This window comes from Coturnix japonica, chromosome 4, assembly GCF_001577835.2.
Source record: "Coturnix japonica isolate 7356 chromosome 4, Coturnix japonica 2.1, whole genome shotgun sequence".
Lineage (NCBI taxonomy): Eukaryota > Metazoa > Chordata > Aves > Galliformes > Phasianidae > Coturnix > Coturnix japonica.
In genome coordinates, this window is record NC_029519.1 from 41,862,697 (window position 1) to 41,883,172 (window position 20,476).

The 20,476-nt window shown below is 41.0% G+C and overlaps 1 protein-coding gene across 1 annotated transcript in view; it reads left to right on the top strand.

Annotated features, from left to right (window-relative positions):
* Positions 1-336: 336 nt before the first annotated feature.
* Positions 337-20,476, top strand: part of LOC107313496 — a 186,099-nt gene continuing 165,959 nt past the window's right edge. Inside the window, exon 1 of the mRNA XM_015861819.2 lies at positions 337-545. The gene's annotated coding sequence lies outside the window, so the exon portion shown is untranslated. The remainder of the gene's footprint in view (positions 546-20,476) is intronic.

Genomic DNA, 20,476 nt, shown 5'->3' on the forward strand with positions numbered 1-20,476 from the left:
TTTCCTACTGTGGCAGAGCCGGAACGAGCCGATTTATGTATATTTTTAGCTGTTCTCCGAGGGGCCGTCCGGTCGGAGCGCTGAGGGCGCGCTCCTGCCGCCCGTTGACTGGAAGGAGGTACTGCAGCAGCTGCTGCACGACTGATGGGGCCCCCAGGCGTCGGCATGAAGCACTGCACTTGGGCTGCCATCTCTACAGCTTGCTCCTGTGTAGAGCTTCACTTCCATGCCAAGGCAGAACTAGGCAGGGGGGTTGGAACTACATGATCCTTGAGGTCCCTTCCAACCCGGGTCATTCTGTGATTCTGTGAAAGGCTTGTTTTGTCGCTACAGCAGGCGAGAGAAATGGGGCTAAACTGCATGTTTAGGCTGTAGGATTTCCACCATTGGAGGGCTATTCAGATTTGTGTCACAGACAGCTGAGACAGGTCTTTCTCTTCCCAACAGGCTCTTTGAGATGTGCTCTTTGCGATATCTATCTTTGAGTGTGGTGAGGTTCTCCATACCATCATAGCTGCAGATCTCGCTGCTGCAGAAGCCTGCAGGTAAATGAGAACTAAAGAAGGAGATGAAAAATGTGACTAATGCAAGATTGTATTGCAAAGCCTATTTATAAATGTATAATAGTTGGGTAAATTCATTTCTGGGTGTTTTGTATAGGGAAAAAAATTCCTACCAGATGCACACCATTTGTGTGATGGGAAGATTTAGGAACTGTGTAAAGCAGAGTAAAGTCAATGTAAAGTGGATGTAAACCCAGTGAGATATGGGTGGATAGTCTTTAGTTAGCAGACTTTGCAATGACTTGTGCTAGCAAGAAAGGATGCTTCATGGAGAAGTGTTTGGGCAAAATGAAATATGAGTTATATCCTGAGGTCATGGAGAGCTCACAGAGTTCCCAGAGTTCTCCAGCTCCTTCTAGAGCTTCAGGGCTTGAGCTCTGCGTCAGTCCAATGTTTCTCTTCTACGCTCTGTACCGAGGACATTCCCAGCACTATCAGTCTTACAGAGGGCAAAACAAACTCTTATTCCCCAGCTCTTTCTCTTCCTCCTACCTGTTCAGTGTTGCTCCATCCACACATAAAATACAATTGAGCTACTCTGACAGAAAATAGATTTCTAATTCTTTTATTTATTTATTTATTTATTTATTTATTTATTTATTTATTTTTATTTTTTAAATGACCCAGAGGTTCTGTTCAGGTCTTGCTTACAGCTTTGTCAAGGGCTTTACTAAGAGGTTATAGCTAAGAGGTGGTGACTTCTCTGTAAGTTGCGTTTACCTGATTTTCAAAAGTCAGCAGTTTCAACTTTTTTGAGCCAGTTTTCAGAGCCACCCTTGACTATGGAGTTATGAATGAGCTTGAAATGTGGGTGACGAGAGGCAAAGACAAATAACTTTCCCCTTGAACACAAGACAGAGAACCAAATTGTATTGTCTGGAAAATACCATGTTCTTCTAGATGGCCCACTGGGTGCCTATAAAAATTGCTTGTTCAGACCTTCTCTTTGGTAGGAACAGTAATGACGGGGTCTAAGTTTTTCTGGAGGTGTGTTTTACTTTCTTACCTACTGGGTCCAGCTGCATATTTCAAGCAGTATAAACTTGACATTTTCTGGCTCAATTTCTGGCACAAGTGAAATGCCGTTATTAAACAAGCTTTTGCCCTACAGTGCTGGTGTTATGTGTGTTCACTAGATGCTGATTAATTTAGAACCCATGTCCCTCTGAAAAACAATTCTCCTAAAATGGCTTTCTGTTTTTTTAAAGTCTTCCCTCTAATTCATATTCATGAGATAGAGCCCTTTGGGTCGTGTGTTAATATTCATATGATGAACCTCATAGCTAAAGAAGATTAAATTTGGATCTGTTAATAAAGAAGTATAAAGACTAAAGTAAAATCTCCAAAGATGCCGTTATCTTCCCTAAAAGTGCGTGTTGCTGTACATACGTTGATGCTGAGCAAGAGAACAATATGAAATGAGTAAATGCTGCCATTTAGACCATCATATCCACAGGAGAGATTTGAGCATGTGCCCAGAGATTCTCCTTTTGGGAAGATATCTGGTTTACTGGGCACTTTGGGTGCTTTGTGGTATTGTCAAAGAAATAAGGATTTGGCTAAAAGTACCATCAAGTAAACGTGTGTGGATGAGATTATGCTACTGGATAAAACACCGAGCATTCAACAGCTGGAGGCTATTTAAATTAATTGATCAAATGGTTACCTGTTAGCTACTTTTGCATTTCTTTTGCCATGTAGTACTTTCTTTGGGTCAAATCAGATATCCAGAAACAAATAGTAGGTGCTTCCATCCCCTTAATTACTTATATTATGAAAATTCTTTATAATAAGATGATACGATATTTTGCATGGCAGATCTGCTCTCAGTCAGGGAACATGATTTTGCACCAATTTTATCTTCATTAAATTAGTGACTTCAGGCTTTACAGCCAAGATGCATTTAGATTGCTGACACCCGCTGAGGTTTAAAGCTCTCCAGCAGCTTTTTATATTATATAAAACAATGATAGTCCCCACAGCAGCCCTGATTTGAAGAGGACTCTGCTGCTACTGTCCTAGTACAGGGCTGTGATCAGGTGATATGAGGCAGGAATGTGGGCTTGGTGCTGGAGCAGGGTGGGGGCACTCACACTCATTCCTGGTGCTGCAGTGGCAAGGGGTCTGACACAGACAGTAACATTGCTGTGTACTTCTAGCTAGATCCAAAATAAGCTGTTTGTCCTTCTGAACATTTGTGCATTGCTATAATTGATGTTTTTATTGTCACTACAAGAATTTCTTTGTTTTCTTTACAGAATACATATTCTATAGTACTCAGTAGTAGAGTAACAGTACTACTATATAGTACCACACATGCTATAGGGAGTTTGAGCTTGGATGATGGCAGTGTATGGAGACTTAGGGGAGAGAGAGAGAGAGACTCTATGTTTTAAGTGCTCTTTCACTCTGTAGTGCTGTGGTACTGAGTCTTCTCAGTACTTAGTATGACAGTAACCAATCTTAGAGATGGCTAAACTCCTCCTGAGAAAACTTTTCCATAAAAATCATGGGGAAGCAGGCAACAAAGCAGGCTAAATTCAGCATTACAACACGGCAAAGTTGTGAGCTTATCAGTTTGGGATGATAAGTCAGAAAACTGAGGCAATCTTTGCAGGCTTTTGCGCTACTCCTGGGGGAACACCGAAGTCATACAAGAAATTATTACTGCATTAAAATATCCTCCAAAAGACCAAAGTGACATTTAAAGTAACTCGAGTTGCTCTTTGATTTTGTCTTTCTGCGATTTCCCTTGACTCGTTAACAAATGATTTAATTAATGAAAGGTCTTGATTGTAATTTCTGTTTCCATATGTGGATATGGAATCTTTGGCTTACCCATAAAGCAGCTACTAAGTGCTGCTATCATTAACAGCAGAGAATATATCTATATACAGAGGCCACATTCAATCAGTTGCCCCCTTTAATCCATCATTGCCTTCCCACTGCCTTGGCCGTATGCCTGCTGCTCACTCCTCTCATTCTCAAGCTCCCAGATCCAAAAGTGTTCATCATAGACATGCTTGGACTTCATGTCACAATCCAAGCATTTTTCTCCATTCCTCCTCCATGCAATTGTGTCTGCCTCTGAGAGGAAACACTGATGTGCTAGTAGCTTCATTGATACTTTGTAGCTTTTAGTAGCTAATTCATATGTGTTCGATGTCTTTCAATTACTGTTGCTGCTTTCTACTCACTTGTTGGTCCTGCATCAATGTACAGGGCCTCTATGAAAGGCTACGCAGTGACCTGTCTCAGTGGCTTGAATTAATCTCATGGATTTCCATATTTCTGTAGGAAATATCTTTTGTCCCATTTTCAAGGGAATAGATGACATTTTATATTGCCCTAATAAATTAAACCTTCTTAAGCTTTTCCATCACACCATCCATCACAGTTTGCTTGTTTGCTGGTCTCTAGATAGATTTTCATCTGATACACCAAAGGCAGATATGGGAAGACATAGTTTAGTAATGTCAACATAGATATCCTTCTATCTCTTCTATTTCTTTGCTCCTCTTCCCCTTTTGCCTGTGTGGAATATGGTGACCTGGAAATGCCTTCTCAATACCTTATACCTTGCAACAGAATGAGGTTTATGAAGTTGTTTAGCTTTGCAAAGGGATGGAGAGCCATAGCTCCGCTACCATCAGCATCATATGTTCTCTTTGCTTTGTGATGTGAGCTCTTCTGTCAAGGGTGCTTTCCTCAAGTAAAATGAGGAACGCTATCAAATTCAGAATTGCCAAAGGAATGAGGGATGAACGCAGCTGTAAAGGACGCCGTTCATCCTCAGAACGCCACTAGGTGGCAGCTTGGCTTGCTGCTCTTGTTTTTTTGCTGGGTAACAGCCTGTTTGTACAATATGCAAACTGGATACTCTCAGAAACTGGGAAGTTGATTTAAAAAATGCATGCACCTAGAGCAATAACACAGCAAATCTCTATGTGAGTACCTGTATCCAAAAGCAAACCTCTTTTATTCTGTGGTGGTGTGAAGCTCATGCTTATTTATCTGGAGAACAGAACAGATTATACTAGCTAGATAATGTCCTATGTATTGCCACACCAAGATTTGAGTTATTCTGTGCCTGTTGCTCAAAATTTCTCCTGGCTATGTTTTCCCAAGTGAGTGTACACAAGCTCTGTACTTCATGGAGACAATATCTGCTAAATAAGATGTCTACAAGGGCAGTAGGGAGTTCAGAAGAATTGATAAAGGAACAGTCAGAAACCCAGGTCTGCGTGGAAGAGGCTTTTCTGAACAGTTTGTGCTTTCAGTATTAGTAGTCCCTCATTCAGCTTCTGATGTTAGCAGAGCAATGCAAGAGAGTTATTTAAATGTTCTACCTAGAAATAAAAATGAGGATACCTGATATGGAGTCATCTAAAGGTACAGAGGCAGTTGTGTTGCCTTATTATAAGGTACATTATTGCTCAAACAGAAAGAATGCCGTTGGTGGGTTTTCTTGTGTTACCTTTGTAAAGGTGGAGTTCATGTCCCTTGAAGGATGGGCTGAAGAACCAAAATTACCCCTAGAAACAAAAGCTAGATCATAAGAGGCAGTTACCTACACCTAGAGGAGGTCTTATATGGAACTGAGAAGACAAAGTTTAACTTCATTTGTAAACAAGGAATGTTCAAGAAAAACATCTAATCCTATTAGAAAAAAAATATTTTTCTTTTTTTATTTTGGTCAAAGCCATTCACTTTGCCCTCTTTGGTTTGCATTTGCATGTAGCAGATTCTCAGGTTGTTGCCGCTCTTTACTGTAAATGGAGTGCATAAAGCTTAATTTCTTAAGCACAAGTTGTCTTTGTTTAGCTCCAGCCCACTCCTCCACTTTGCCAACTCCTAAGGATACTTATCAATTTTCAGAGCCTCCGGACAGGAAACTTAATCAGGCTTGATATTTTGATTCTTCTGTCTTCCCCTCCCTTCTCTCTCTTTCTCTCTCATGCTCATCAGCAGCAGATCTCTGCTGTGTGGGAACAGTGGGCTGACTTCCCAATGGTCTGATGTAAGTTGTTTGGCAGGCACTGGTGTTCCCAGGCTCCTTTAGCTTTGATAGTTCTCTGTGGTAGCTCCACAGGTTTCTTTTGCACTGAACGTTATCCACCTTCCCTGCACTTGTCAGGGGTCTCTCCAAAGTCTCACTCACTTCCTATGGCAGTGAGCAGTTCTAACAGATCACTGACTCTATCATGAGGAACACCAGTGCTCTGAGATCTTCCCCTGCCTTTGTATTTCAGTGGGCAAGTTAGGCCACAGTAGCTAAGAGTACTGTCTGAAATTTTTGATTCAGACACTCCAATGAGTGAAGCAGAGCTTTCCTTCATTTGGCTGTGGAGACAATTACCCCATGTAGTACTTACTGTTAACACCTCTCTGCCCTTTGCTACCCCAGGTGAAATTGCTCTCTGAATAATCTCTCCTTCTGGCTTTCTAGTTATTTCTCTTCAAACAAATCAGCTCTCTGATGCTGCTTTTCTTTGACTTTCATCAGGCAGTTGGCTGAAGAAACACTCTGAGAAACGAGGAGAGAAAGGATGTGTTTTTTGCTAATCACCTGTTCAGTCAAAAACCTTCAGTCTGCTAAGCGTCATGTATTTCAGTGAGACATGTAGAAAGTACATTTTAAATTGGATTAGTTTTTGTTTTTTCAACAAAGTGATTGGCATCTTCTTGTGACTTCACAGGGTGCTTTGCTTATTGTGGGTTTCTAATTCCACACCCCGCCTCCCCACCAATTCACAACTGCTCATGCACGCATAAAGCAGCCTATTAATTTTAGTATTGACATTCACACTGATGTTGTTAGGATTCTGCCAGACTTGGTTATAAACCCACACCTGCCTCCTACTGCTGTAGACAAGTTTGGCAGCAAAGATTGCAAAATGAGCACATTCTTTTTCGCAAGCATGTGTGTGCACAACTGTTTTCAGGTAATGGAAAAAGGATCGTGAAAAATGGGAAAAGTTGCTTTGGTAATCCCATAATTCAGCAATGGCTTGTACTAAAGATGAGGCATTATTTATATCTGGATTAGAAAGTCATGGGGTGTTTGGCATTCAGAGAATTAGCTAGACACCTCCTAATTGTGATTTAGAAATAGTTATTTATGAACAGTCACCTAGTTTAATAAGCTGCAAGCAGAGCACTCTGCATTGCCATTTCTTACTGAATTGACACGGGTTTCAGTGGCCACTCAGTGCTCTTGGCTCAGCTGCTCTAAAAACGTGGTTGCTGAATGCAGGGACATATGTTCTGCATAGCTTGGGGCTTCACCATTACTCTGTCTTTGTGGGGCATCTTGAACTCTTTCTGTTTTTAGCAAAAAACTGATTTTTGACAAGTCCGTATGAGAACAGCTGTTTTGTGCTGAAAATGACCTTGTAGTTGTCATCATTTACCCTCCCAGGGTGACATGCTCCTTCACTTGCCACCCTTTCTCTGTTGTTCTAAGTTCTCTGCACTTTACATCAGAGTCACAATGGCCTCTTGGAGGAAAGGATGTGGAGAAAACACTGTTGTTTTTCTTGGCTTTGTATTTGGAAAGGGCTGAGTGACATCAGCCTAAATGAGTCACCTTCCTCCCCCGAATCAGCAGTCTCAGAAAGATCCTGAAAAATATCCTGCCAAATACTTCAGATTTGGTAAAGACATAAATACTTTAAGATGGGTTTGTAACAGGAAGTTTCAGACATATTGTTCTGTAATAAGTGCTGTATTTACAATAGTAGCATCACACAGATCTTTACAGAGGAGACTGCATTGATGCTTGGAAGGGTGCGTTACCTTCCTGTTCATGAGGAACATCTTGCTTGAGGGCAATAACTGCTTTTGGTGGAACATGAAGCACAGTGTCTTTCCTCAAGATGTGGGGCATAGTTTTATGAACCACGACTTTATCTGCTGGGCTGATTTTCTTAAACCATTCATAGCATTTCCTACTTGGATTAAAAAATGATGTGTTGGATGGAGCGAGAAGAAGAGATCAGGATCAGGAAAAGCCAAAGTTCACACACCAAAAGGAGCAGAAGAAATGCTGGCGGATGGGAAAGTAGCAGATCTGAACATTTATTTTTCTTCCCAATTCTGTGGGCATTTTGGTGTGAGTTTTCAGTCTGCGATTTAACCGCAGAAGACCAAGGCTGTTTGTGCCTTGCCTACAGCCCTCTAACCAACATCCACACATTGAAATCTTTAATTCCTTGTAGCTTTGATTAGCCAGAGCAATTTATCAAAGAAAGCAGCTTTTTAGAGAATGTATTTCAAAAATATAGATTAGATGTTCTTTTCCAGGATATTTCTTCTGTTAAAGCTGAGGAATGCCACTCTGCGTGCTACTGACTTTGTTTAGTACAGTTATTGTGCAGAGAGGGCTGGATGAAGACATAGAAAATACTAAAAAAAAACCCCAACCATCAGATAAACAATGTTGACAACCAATTAGAATAATGCCATATTGCCAGTTCTTGCATTTTGATCGTTACCTTTGGAATTTGATTGGAAACTTTGAGGTGGTGGCTACTCTTCTTAAAGTCTTGGTTACTGATTTGAGTTAGTTACTTGTCTTAGTTACTTATTTGAGGAGGGTCTCAGAAGGTAGATATTGGGCTTTTTCATATAGACACCTGTAACCATTAGGACTGCAGGAAGGTATCATAGTATCATATTCTCATCATAGTCTCGTGCGAGTTGGAAGGGACCTTAGAGATCATCGAGTCCATAGAGTATGATTTGCAAAGTGATGGTCATTACTTTGGAGGAGAATGGTACATTTCTTTTTGATTTCTGTCATTAGCAATGCAGGCATACATTCAAAACGGATTTGTCTTTGAAGAGGTACTGAGGTCTTTAAAGAGGTACTTTGTCTTTAAATGGTACTGAGGCTCACTTCGTAAGGAGATACTCACAAATATTTAGTGGCACCTAGTAGAGAAAACATCTCAAATCCCTAGGTTCCTAATTCTTTTAGCTGCTGGAAACTTTCAGCCTTTAGATGTTGAATTCAAGGTAACTATGAATAAGGTAGCTTGGAAGTAGGACTTTTATGTGGTGTGAGTCTTGCTTCTGCTTAGTGAATTTTACTTTGAAGACAGCCTTTTTATACTTACCTTGGTAACTAAGGTGATCAAGGTATGCTTCTCTCTGTATATGGAGCCAGGAGTTGAATGGCTCACCAAAATTCATATTTTGCTTCAAAGGCTCACATTATTTATCCACTTTTCCAAGTAAACTGCATGGAAAAATGTAAATGAAGCATAAAGCTCTTATGAACTGAGCCCTAAGCATTTTTCTTTTTAGCATATAAACTACTAGTCAGGATGTGATAGGAATGCATTCAACACTTTTTCAAACTGTAATTATGTTTCCCCAGTGAAACTCAAATACTCAATACAGTCCTGCTGCAGCTATACTAGACAGGTAATAATTGGAAAATGTAACTCAGAAGTTTTATCTCTTACATAGTAAAAGGTAAGGTTACATGCTGCATACAGAAGAGATTATGTTAAGTACGAAAAACTGTGCTATGTTAATTTTACATTTGTAGACCTGCTCCAGAGCTGTATTTTAAGCTGCTGTTCTGCTTCTTTTCTTTGAAACTGTGCATGGTTTGGGTCCCTGCAGCCGCTGAGGAGAGAACGTGGGGACAGAGACGCTGCCCAAATGTTCCCTATGAGGAACATAGTTCATAAAGCTACTGCCTCTGACTGTACTGGCGTTGTTTTGCACTTGGTGCCATGATGTTCCCTAACAGTTATGACGCTGAGACTCAGCTCATTCATTTTGTGCTATAACCAGGAGAAACTGTAAGCTCTCTCTTTCTTCTAAACTCCAGGAGCCAAACTAAACAGGAAGAGGCCTTTTCTCTTCTTGTTGTTGCTGGTAAAACGAGGCTTCTAAACAATGCACCGACTCATAAACTTGGGACCTAACAGGCAACCAGAAAAAAATAAAAGTTTTGAAGGAGAAATTAACTTACCAACAAGCTAATCCACCCCAGCATTTATGTCTTTCTGTTAAACATACTGCTGATCTAGTAGAGCTGGATATTGTGAGTGACCTTACACATTTAGGTTATTTTTTCTTGTTGATCCCTGTATCTTCTGGATTACTTGAGAGAACAGGAGGAAGAAATTGACTCTACCACCAGCCCTAAGCATAGACCTTATCTAAACTGTCCTGTTGCAGGAAAAATGTAACCTGTCTGGGATTTCCTGTTCTGCTTTATGTGCCTGTGACTTCCCAGGCATTATATAGTGTTCTGAAGTTATAAATGCTGTGGGTATTGCAGGACAATCCATCCCATATCCTGTTATAACTCCCCTAAGTGTTTCAGTTGGTCCTATATCTGCCTCACTTTTCTCTCAAGTCCTACTGCTCTGTTCTTTGGGTGGAATGTTCATGATATACCAGAGACACAGCAGGATGAATTTATCTCTCTCCTTCATCTCTGGGAGTTTCACCCTTCATTGACATCCATCCCTCTCTAGATTTTTAATTGTCTCTCTTGATCTGCACCATGTTCTCTTTCTGAATTTTTATTATTGTAGCACAACACACACCTGAGAGGGACTTCTGGCTCTGCAGTTTGCCTATTAACACTCAGATTCTTTATGGCGCTCTCTGGATGTCTTCCTGGCAGCACCTCTCTGTTTTATCCTAACTTGCTCTTTTGTCACGCTCCTTGGAGCACATTAGCAAAGAGGGGATGATTGCTGCATACCTATCCCATTTGCCTGACCTGTAACATTGGCCATCATATATAAACCGGCCCTGCAGCACATCCCAAAGCCTGGGGACCTTTTACTAATCTGCAGACAGATTTCATCCCAGTGCCTATGTGCTTGTAATTGTTGACACATTTGCAGGCTGGGCTGAAGCTTATTCCTACAAACGTGCTTATGCCATTACAGTAGTCAAGAAACTTCAAAAGAGACTTGGTATGCTGATTTGGCATTCCTGTTACAATGGTAGTGCGTGAGGCACTCATTTAACAAGACAAGTGATTAAAGATATTTGCAAAACTTTAAGTGTTAAGCAGCACCTGCATTATGCCTACCATCCTCAATCCAGCAGTGCACTAGAAAGAATAAAGTCTGGCCTGACAAGGAATTGTGCTAAGATGTGAAGAAACAGGACTGAAATGGCCAGATGCAGTGCTGCTAGCATTGTATGTACATAGCACAGCGGATGGGAAACATCAGCTTTCTCTTCATTAGATCCCCATGAGGTGGCCTATGCTGTATATTTTCCTCACTCACCACCAAAAGCACTGCATAAATGTGATTTTTTTATTTAAAAAAGTAGTCATGTCAGATTTTCCTGCCTACTGTATTTAATTTCAGACTCACTGTTGTAGTCTGATTTCCTATCATCATTTAAGAAAATACCAGATATTGGTGCACAAAATATGTTGTAAACTCTTCTCAGCTGTTGAGGATGCTTGATGCTCTGTAAAGGAGAAAGAGCAAGGAGCCATAGGTGATGTCTGGCAGAGCAGGCGTCTCACCAGCCAGGGATCAGCCTACAGCGACCAAGCAAGGTGAGCAGGCCTACGTCATAGAATCATAGAACTGTAGAATGGCTTGGGCTGGGAGGGACCTCTTGGATCACAAAGCTCCAACCCCTGTGCCACAGGCAGGGCCACCAACCTCCACTAGACCAGGCTGCCCAGGGCCCCATCCAACCTGGCCTTGAACACCTCTGGGGACAGGACATCCATGACCTCTGTGGGCAGCCTGTTCCAGGAGCTCAACACTTGTGGTAAATACTTCCCCCTGATATCTAACCTACATCTTCCCTCCTTCAACTTACAACCATTTCCCCTTGTCCTGCTGTTATCTACCATGCTATTATCATCTGGGCATCTGGACTGTCATACAACTCTGAGGTGATAAGCAGGTTGGAATGCAAGTCTGTGAGTTATGACTGGGGCCAGTGGTAGTAACTCAGGTCAGATAGGGTCCAGTGAACTTTAGGCAAGCCTGCAGTGATGGGTCAAGTCCAGAAGTGTACCTGTTGTTCAGAGGCCAGACCAGTGGCGTCCATGTCTCCTCTGGGCTCAGCTGCAACATGTCTGGAAATGTGTTCTCCTACAGCATTGCTCAAAGAATGAGTGAAAGTTCAGGCCTGTGGGACTCATAGGATTCTGGGCAGGAGGTAGATGGTGGCCCAGGAGGCTGATCAAGGCCTTCAGTGTCCCCCTCCCAGGTCCTGACATCAGATTGCCCATTAGGGCTCCTGCTGCCATCACCTCTTTGCAATTGCAGCTGTGCCTTTCTGATGTCTGGGATACCTGACTTCATATGTTGGTGTTTAGCACCAGAATAAAGTCAGTATCCATGAGTGAACCAAATGGGGATTTGTTAACAGTCTTCACTAGTAGCCTTCCCCTTCTCTGCTTGTCCTTTCATGGCCCCATGCAATAAGTTAACATAGCCAAAACCTCAAATGTGGGTGAGGAAATCAATATGTCTTAAGAAATGTTGCAAAGTTTATATTTTCTTTAAAGTAGAATGAATTCCCTGATCTGATGCCCTTTACGACAGCTGAAGTGCTGTAGCCCTGGGAATAAACTATATAATGCAGAAACGTACAGTCACACCTCAATACATATTGCTCATGAATTCTGTAAGTGAAACTTTACAAGGCCAGACACTAAAGCTTCTATGTTGAAATGTGCACACTCTTGTGGAAGCAGAATAATGGCAGTACAGTCTTCCTAGAGTATAAAGGCATTAAGTGTCTTTGAGACTTGAATTTTCAAACTTAACCAAACTGATAATGTTATTATATTTGTTTAATTATTTTTCTGGCTCTGGACTTCTTCCTTCCCTGGAGTGGGAGGAGGACTGAGAAATTGTAGTTTGACATTTGAAAGGTCTAGGTGAAATCCACACTGAAAATATGGCTAGAGGGGAGCCAGAAGACTGCTAAGTACTCAACGTAATTTGGCTTTGCCAATTTAATCAATCTGAGGCAAAAGCAGATGTAAAAATGGCAATAAAAATAGCAGCCTGCCTCCTCGACTGTAATATGACTAGGAATTATGTTGATTTTGCTGCACGGTGTACCTGGCAGGTCTGGTCTTTCTCCAGAGCTGCTCCAGAGGGCACCCTTTACCTTAAATTCACTTGCTGTCCAAGAAAAGCACAGAGCTTTAGTAATGCAGACTTAAAGTCTGTTTTCCACTGAAGTGCAAATGTCATTTTATCACTTCACTGGTCACAAAACCCTCTCTGGCCTTTCTAAGAAACAATATATTCCAGTGTTCCTTCTTTTCAGCATATGCTGCAGAAGGAGCCAGACGTTAATTATGTTTAGTAAGGTTGGTTGGAAGATTGAGAGTGCTGTAGACAAAATATTTCAGAGAAAGAATTAGGTTGTATTGTAGCTGGAGAATTGTGATATATAATTGTGATATGATTGTATGTCATAGAGAGGTTTTCTTGCTTATTTGTTTCCCTACCATTCAGGGCTGAGTGCTTAAGCCAGCCTTCATTCTGGCTGCACCCAGCTCTGTCCTATTAATAGGTAATGCCAGGAAGGGAGGACAAGCCACAGATAAGTTGCCTGGTGCAATGAGCTTTTTTGTCTGTTCTAAAGGTACTGTGGGATATAGCAGTGTTCAGTTTCCAAGATAGAAAAGAGAGATGAGTGTCCATAGGATGGCACTAAAACACAGTGTGTTTCCTAAATGTATGTGTTGAGCATAAAAACGGATCATGTGGCTGTGACACACAAGCCTGCATTCAGCTCCTGGACTGTGTGTAAGCCCACAAATAAATTCTTTATCCTGTCAGGGCTTTGCTTTTTTGTCTGTGATGTGTATGTGTGTGTGCATGCACAGGAAGGACATCTCACTGATCATTCAGGAGTCAGTGAGGATAAATGTAGCTGGCAGAGTGCAGTGGCTGGGTCTGTATCAGGGGAGGATGTACCCTGCAGCACAAGGTGCATCCAAACCATTTTTGCCCTCATAAGAAGTCTAACTAAACCTGTTTCCCACTGGGAGAATTGTAAGGGTTTTTATCTCTAAGGCAATAGCAAAGGGCCTGGCAATTTCCTACTGTCAGCTTTTGACTTTGAGAAGAGTGAAGAAGCACTGTAATAAACTTGCCAAAAGGCTGGGAGGAGCAGACAGAGGTGTCAGGGGGCGTGTGGGTCATCAAGGGGACACTTAAGGGCTTGAGAGCATTACCTTCCATTCTGACCTCCCTGAAACTAGGCTCTGTCTCCCACAGTCTTTTTTCCACCACCAGTGCTGGGTGAGCCTCCTATCCTAACAGCTAGGAAGGCCTTGTGGGCCAGTTGTGTACAGAGCAGTGAGCAGTCCTTGCCCCTGCCTCAGCTGCATGGAGAACACTGCCTAAATGAGAGAAGACATAGGAAGAGCCATGCAAAACAAACACAGAAGTGGAATTCCAGTAACATTTGTGGTAGAAAACGTGAGACAAATGGAACAGTGGGACAAAGAGGGAGAAGGATTGATGTTCTTTGGGAAATGAGAAGTTTGATGTTTAGGATCCACTGCCACATTTGGAACAGCCCTGAAATAGTGCTTTTGTGCTGGGTCTTGTTCAAGACCCCAGAATTTAGGTAGGGTTGCCTATCAGGAAAAGGAAGCAATTGGATCAATATGGTTTTCAGGGACATCAACATGCCATCAAAGTGAGGCTTTTGTGCTCATGCAGGTATTGGGAAAGTTATATTGTCTCATCTGGCAGCCCTACCTTTGCCCAAGGACTGTCCCAGTGAGCTGCCCCTGAATTCATCCTAAACCTAGGAGATTCACCAGGGGAAGCTGAATATCTGTGTGAGACTTTGCATCATGGCAAAACATCTAGCTATTTTCAAAGACATTAAGAGGTGATTTTACAACTAAGCTGGTTGTTCATGAGCTGTTTGCTTTGATTATGGGCTATTCATAGGGTGTTTCCTAACTCATTTTATCTACTGCCTGGTTTGATAATAACATTTCAGAATAAGAAAATTAATGACTAGTGGCTAATACACACTCAAAGGATGACTTCTCTGGAAAGTATGTTATGAAAGAATCTACAGACTTTGTTGTTTTGCTATTACTGCCTTGCATTTTGCCTATGTCATGCATCTGTGCTTCCCACATAAAGATTTTTGGAGACAACAAAGTCATGAATTCCTTGTTATTGCTTGAAGACAAGAGATATACTAGGAAAGATGGACCTTTGGTTGCAGGAAGTTGCAGAATCTGCAGAGAATGTTGATGACAGATAGGACACAGCTGACTTAGCGTGGCAAGAGTGTGCTGAACAGCAAGCTGTCTGGACTGATTGGCAGGGCTTTGAACTAAATTAGACAGGGGAAGGGAATGTACTTCTGAGTGACAGAAAAGGAGCCAGTGAGGGCTGACGTTTTAGGAAATAGCAGAGAAAAACCTCTGATTTGTCCCAAAGGAGTTAGGGAGTATCCTCTAGCAGGGCAACATGACTGATAGCCCAGCTGAGGTGCCTTTACACCAATGCACACAGCATGGGTGATAAGTAGGACGAGTTGGAAACCATGATGCAATTAGAAAACTTTGACTTTGTTGTTATCATGGAAATGTGTTGGAACACATCAAACAACAGGAACACTGCAATTGAGGGCTACAGGCTTTTTTGAACAGAGAACCTCCAGGAAAATCTCACTGTGGGCTTCCAATACTTCAAGGGGACTCATAGAAAATGTGCAGACCAACTTTTTACAAAGTCTGATAGTGATAGGACAAGGAGCTTGGCTTGTGTTATCCTTTTGTATTCATGAATGTAGGACCTGGTGGTATGTTGCTGAATAGTCAGATCTTTGTTGCCAGTGTTTGGTACCTGTTAGCGGCAGTTCAGCTCATGAAAGGAGTGAATGCATCAGTGATTGGCCAGGTTTCCCTCTCTATACCTATTACCCCCCAAGAATTTGATTCTGTGAAACATTCTTTATATATGGAGAAACTGTCCTGACTTGAAAATGCTTAACAAATACCATTAGACAATGTACACACAACTTTACTGACTGCCAAAGACAGGCCTCCAATCAATTGATGGTTTGACTCTTGATATTACAAAATAGGATTTGGGGAATGAAGCTCAGAGAGATGTTTGAATTAATTGAATAATTCATTTTAGCATTAACATGATGAAAGAATAGATCTCCTGTTGGGAATTAATGTATAATGCATACATGGAACTTTCTGTATGCCTTTTATCATCCAGAGCAACTGTAGGCAAGATGGTAATGTGGAAACAATTAAAATTTAAACAAAGGAAATTTTTGTAAAGATTTTTTTTTTGAAGGAGAAGTAAAATTGCAAATATTTCATAGGATTTACAAGAGAGAGGGTTGGTTTTTTCTTTCAAAGCAGAATTCAGAACATATACGTAACCCATCTGTCTTTCCATAGAAGAATGAGAGACTTCTTAAACATAAGAGAATAAAATTCCAACCAGCAAGTGAAGAAGACCTATTTAAATACTAGGTTTTCTAATTTATGTAAGTTACATTACTTATAAAAGTCCTCTAGTATAACTTGACATAGGTATAACATTGGTTTACATTGAGTGGAAAGGTGAGAATGAATAGCTTGCTGTAAGCCCGCTTTGTGTTATCACCTTCCTCCAATTCTTGACCTTGGGTCTCCAGGTAGAAATGTGCCCACTCCTTAAGAGCTGACTTCTGGAAAGCAGTAATAGAATCCCATGCAAGCTCTTTAGCCTGACTTAGGCCATGTTTTCTGAGGGTGGTGACTTGTCAGCATTGGTACCGTGGCATCTGCCACTCTGTGGTTGGAAGTTTTCTTATGTAAAAACCAAGGGAAAATGCCAGCAGTGAGTCTAGGTGCCAGAACTTGGCTTTCCCTGTTCCTTGCATGAAGCATGAGGATGAGATTCTGCTGGTCTTAGAAAGGAAATCCAAAAACAGATCTTAGATCTGTGAGTTGTTCTTGTTAATAGAAAAGGACCAGTGCAATTTTTCCTTCTAGAGGAATCTTACAAAGAGTCCACAGGGCACATATGTGTGAGATTGGTTCTGTTACAGAAAAATGACTGCAGTGTGAATTCAGTTAGTTAATAATGAGATATTTTGATGGTGGTTTTAGTGTTTTCTGACATTCCTTGTTTGTGATTGGAACTGAGGAAGAGAGAGACTTTCCAGTCCATAAAAATGTCTTTCCTGAATATATAGCGCATGCAAATAATGCAGAAAAATTGAGATGTAATGATTTATGTTCTTTCACTCCCTGCTCCTACCCACAAAACAGCCCTAAAACCTCTCTGTATGGGAATAGTGATGCATTTTGATGCTTTTTAACAAAATATTTCTAACCTTCTGTGCAGAATTATTTAAAGTGATTTTCATGAACCAAGAGAACTCCATTAAAAGTCCCGAGATCAGTCTAATTATTAATGAAAGGAGAGCTCCAAGTGCACAAATAGAGACCTGGGGCAGCATCTGCAAAATACTTAGTTTTGAAAAGCAGGCGAGTAAATTTTAGCCTGCCCTCCTATGGTCGCAACATTCTGGGTGTGAATTTGGCACTGACTGGTTCCAGCTTGTGAATCCCCTTAACTGTTGTGATTGTTGTAAGCTCAAGAATTGTTGTTAGATTGGACAGCAGTTCTGTGTACCTAAAACAAGCAGTGACCAGAGCTCTTGGGATATAGTCTTGCTGCAAAATGTTTGAAGCACCTGCCTCTTAAAAATGTGAAAAACCCTTGTAGGCTTGCTTCCGCAAATGTTTCTTAATGCCAGTTTTAATTTATGCTCCAAAGTCCCACATTGTTCAGTGTTCAGAGAAAGAAAGCCCTCTGCAATGAAATATTAGACATGCTTCCAGACTGCAGCTCCAGGAGCTGTAGTTGCATGCTGGAGAACAGATGTTCTCCTTACTCAATCTTTGGACAATTTGCATTGTGGCGTTTGTAATTCATGGTCTAATGATGTAATGTATTTTGAAATTCTGCTATGAAAAGAGGCCTTCCCCACACAGGATTCAGCACCAAGCCAGGGGATGTGGTAGCACAACTTTATTATCCAAAGCTAATTCCTGGTACTTGCTTTTGTATAGCCCCTGACTTGGGACTTAAACAGTATTTTTCACATGGAGAAATATATCATGCACAAATATATTATGAATATCCACACTAAAAACACATATGTATGTCCAGCTTGTAATACTGGCATCTATTACTCTATTTCTTGATGCTAAAGTAATCACTGTTAAATTAGATAATATACCCATCTGAGGCTTGAAGTTTATTGAGAGAAAGGTGATCTCATTGTGAAAGGCTGAACTTCTGTGTTCTGAATTCAGGGCCTTTTGGAACACAGGTCAGAGCAACTTATTATGCTTCTTTTTGAATGCTCCTCTGGCTTGGACTAGGTGCTTAATCTCAGCAGCTGCTGATTTTTTTTCCACAAGAATATAAAGGCAACGGAACGCTGTAAATTCCCCATGAAGCTGTCTAATTCTCTTAAATTCCTCTGTTACTATTTGCTAGGGAAGGCAGTATTTCTCTGTGCTGAAGGACAGTTGTAATTTAGGTATCATTATAAAGGAGGTTCCTGAAATGAAATGAAGTGAAATAAAAGCAGCAGCAAGAGCTCAAATCACTATTCTGTTTCACTCTGTCTCTCTGGATTAGACTTTGCAAGTAGCTGAGTAATAAACCTACTGGGCTGTATCTTGATCATGGTGGATGTTTATTATGATGATATTTGCTCCAACAAAACGTGAAAAATGAAGTTCAGATATGCTTTGGTGCTGTGCTGTACATATATATGGTCAGCTGATCTGGTAAAAGGAAATGCAAATCTCCAAACTCCATGGTTTCTACAGAAAGTGTTGCAGCATTATATTCTTGCAAGGGCTTAGAAAATGCTAGATAGATTGAATGAAGAGTTTTGCATATGGAGGTATGCAGAAATATACAGTGAGTTCAGTGTCTCTGCCATAGACCATTATAACTGCTTCTTTGCTCAGGCTGTAATAAGAAGCTAAAGAACAAGCTGCCTGTCGAGGAGGAGATTATACACTTCAAACATAAGAGAGAAACATCAACTTAATATTGCTATTAAGTTGTGATTTAACAAAGCTTACATGACTTAACAAAATTTGTGATGGCAATCACCTGACTATTTTCTGAATAGAGAACAGAGTCAGACAAAACTCTTAGGGAGATCCTCCCATTGAGTCATGATGTTCAGAATAAACCCTTTGTCCGATGGTATATATCTAAAGGATTGTACATGCAATCAATCCTTTATATCACTCTGTACTAGGTAGCAAGTTATCAAGCTGTTTGCAGATATAAAGTCTCTCAGTCTTGCAAGAAGTAAAATTTCAAGAAGTTAGCTATTAGTCCCATACCAGTTATCTGTAGCAGGTTAAGGAATCTCTATCTCAGGGAATACTGTAGAGAGGATAACCTTGCTCAGAGGACAGATCACGGCCTGCAGCCTACTGCAATGCACGCTCCACAGACTCTGGGCTGTCCCCTGCCTGTGGAGTAAGATGATTGACTACTGATCATATGTGCTGATCATATACTAGTCATATTGGGTTGGTGCACACTATCTCCTCTGAGCCTGGTTCAGTTATCACAACCAGACCTGAGCATCACAGCTGCCACTGGTGGCACCCTAGCAGGGTTAGAGGTGAAATGTTAGTTTTGGGGTGGGCTAGAATGAGTACACTGCCATGCTGCTGTTTCAGTTTGTAGCATACTATAGAGAGCAACTAGAATCATTGAGTCATAGAATTACAGAGCCATTTGGGTTGGAAAGGATCTGTAAAGAGCATCTAGTTTAAAACCCACTGCCATTGTCAAAGGCATCTTCTACTAGATCAGGTTTATCAAAGCCCAGTCAACATACTCTTGAACGCTTGAACATGTAGAAGAAATGGAAGTTTACAGGTCTGCCTCACAAGCTCATTCTCCTTGCAGAGAAGGCAGGGAGAGCCGTCCTTTTAGCAACAGTTTCTAGAATCTGGGGAAATTCAGAAGGACTGTTTTTTGTTTTTTTTTTCCAAAATCAGCCACACCATGTTGGCATGGTGACATTTCCTCACTAGCCTGAAGCACGCAATGTTAGAAATCAGTGAACTATCTGTATCTGTTTGTTCTATCTGTCTAATCTTACTTGGATAGATCGATTTGCTATATCATATTTTTTGAGGTACTAAACTCTGTGCTAAAACTTCAATAGGTAATTATCACCATATCAAGCCCGCTGTTTTACTGGAATGTTTTTGTAAACATTGTGGCCACTGCATTATAGTAAAATAGATTTTATTGAGTTACCTATAATGGCAAGTTGCTGAGACAGTGCGCCTGTCACTTCTGGACATTTTGTGATGTGACTTTAGAACCAGTGTTTCAAAGAGAGTGCGAGATGTCTCTGATTGACTTCTCTGAACAAGCCGGGAATTACTTCACTGCCTCAGACACCTTGGAAATATTTCTCTTATCACTCTGGAGCTCTGAACAGAAGCCATGTGGTCAACAGGAAGGGAACTCAATACCCAGGAATTAACCGGGTCGGCAAAACTTGTGCAAGATTTAAATGCTAAAAGAAGGAAGTCGTATTTTTATCACTGAGCAGAACAGAAAGCAGTGGTGATGGAGTTAGTTTTTATTGAGTCTTTCTGATGAAAAATCTTAATAATGCCGGGTAAAATTACAGTATTAACTACTGCACCATAGCCTTTGAAACACTAAGGTGAGCTTTACTTTCCAACTAGTTTCTTCTAGTTGGCCTCTTGTTACCACTGCTTAGTTGCTTCAAATGTGTTTCAAACTACATTTGAAAGAAGATAGAATTAGAAAAAAAAGGGAAAAATTAGCAAAAAACCAGTGTCTGGTTGACATTTTCATGTGTGAAGTCTTGCA